The sequence below is a fragment of the Corylus avellana genome, chromosome ca2, assembly GCF_901000735.1.
Source record: "Corylus avellana chromosome ca2, CavTom2PMs-1.0".
NCBI classification, from domain to species: domain Eukaryota; kingdom Viridiplantae; phylum Streptophyta; class Magnoliopsida; order Fagales; family Betulaceae; genus Corylus; species Corylus avellana.
This window is the reverse complement of record NC_081542.1, coordinates 12,264,845-12,267,039: the sequence shown is the minus strand read 5'-3', so window position 1 is coordinate 12,267,039 and position 2,195 is coordinate 12,264,845.

Here is a 2,195-nt window from a genome sequence, read left to right as displayed (position 1 = left end):
TTATGGCATGATTTCAAGGATGATGCACGTACCATAAGGACGAAGGAGATAGTTTTAAAGCAAAGCATATAGGCACCACATGCATGGCACATACGTCTGAGTTAGAACTCACCATCTGCACACAGATTGTGGGCCATCTAAATGCAAGAAAAAAGCAACCTTTTTAATTACTTTTATGCATTATTTAAAACAAATGATGGATTGGTTATAGTTGGCACACTGTCCAATTATACATAGGAAAGTGATATAACAGATGTATATGGATTATCTTATCGCTTTTACAAGATCTCCCATGGAGGACTTGTCCTCCACTGGGTCCCTCGACTTCCATTTTTTATAATGTTCGTCATATGGTACACAGTTGTTGCGTCCACGTCGCTGAGGAAATTAAGATATGGGGTAATAATTTGTAAGTTTTACTTGCAGCATGTTTCACAAATGTGAGGTTCAAAACAAAGCTCATGATCAGAGCAAATGAAGGCCATATATATCCTAGCTACTATATTTTATCACTTTTGTTATTTGAAATGGCCTAGCTAGCTAGCTAGATTGTGTTAGAATATATATGTATATAAGATGTGTTTTGATAATATATAGGTAATTATTCTTTATAGGATAATTAGTGATCAAATTGTTTGATTTTCTTTTTTAAATGGCCCCATCAAGAAAATTCTCAAAGTGGTTTAATAGCCAAAAGAAATTTTCAAAGTGGTTAGATACACACTAGGGCATGGGTTCGAATTCCACGATGAGAATCTCCATACCTAATTAATGTAAACTACCTTGATTTCTATTGATATCCTAGTGGGACTTGAGGGAGTGCCTTTTGTGAAGCTACCAGCGGATAGGTATTACTATGACTACATTCAAGTAGAATAGCTACAAACTGGTCTCACCCACCTGCCTTTTTAAATTAAAAAGAAAGAAAAAAAAATTATTTGATTTGATTATCATACTTATATGCTACAATTCTTCTATAAATAAGAGTCTTTTTTATTTTAAAGACGAGAGATTTTACGGGTGGTTCGATGGGAATAGTTCAAAAGGCTACATCTTGCTCAAATCTCTTATTTTCCTATGTTTTTAGGCCAAAAAAAAAAAAAAACTCTAGAGGCTTCGTGTAGGTAACTTCATTTGAAATTTTCAGATATCTTTCTTGTTAATGTTTCTCTATATGTATATTCTTGAAAAAGAAAGATGAGATTGTCCAACCAACCTTGGAAAGTGCCACACCTAGCTAGCACATGTGCGGAGCTTAATGCCTGCCTGCCCATTTCCAACTACCATTATTTTGCTTCATTTCATCTCCAAACTCCAATCCGCCCATTCTGGTAACTGTTAACATCTGCCCGCCCGGGTAGTTGCGAAGAAATTAGCTCCAATCCACTTTTCTAACTCATAACACAGATACTACTAACATGGTCCCATGCTAGGGGCCAATTCGCTAAAAATAAAAAACAAAAAATTTATTTGTTCACCTTAAAATTTATTTGTTCTTAAGAGTTGAGGGGGGCCATGACCTATACTAGTCCCCTTCTCCTCCGGGTCTCTAAGATATATATATATATATATATATATATATATATATATATGATTAAGTGATTAAATTTACATCTTCCTATCAGCTTAAACTTTTTAGGATAACTGATAATTTAATATGGTATCAGAACCAAAAAGGTCATGTGATCAAACTTTGACTTCGTCAATTCACCTCTCATTTAAATTAAATATTTCACGTGTTCGACCTCACCATTAAAAGAGAGTTTGAGCTTACACGTGAGGAAAAGTGTTAAAGTAATGATTAAATGATTAAATTTACTTCTTCATATCAGCTTAAGCTTTTTAGGATAACTAGTAATTTAATACACACACGTATATATATATATATATATATATATATATATATATATATATATATATTTCTTTGATATATTTGTTGGTCCAATTCAATTTTATAGGATTAGCTTCTTCCAATTAGATGCATAACTGTAACATGCGGTTAAGGAAAAACGGTACAATATCAAATAATCAATTTATAAGTTAGCACCCATAAGTATTTTTATAATCAACCACATACTCTATGTGTTGTCAATCCCACGTCAAGTAGTTCATGACGTTACTAAGTTGCTTTTATAATATTATTTGTAATAATTCAGGAAAATCGATATATATATAAATATTCAAAAGGACTAGTG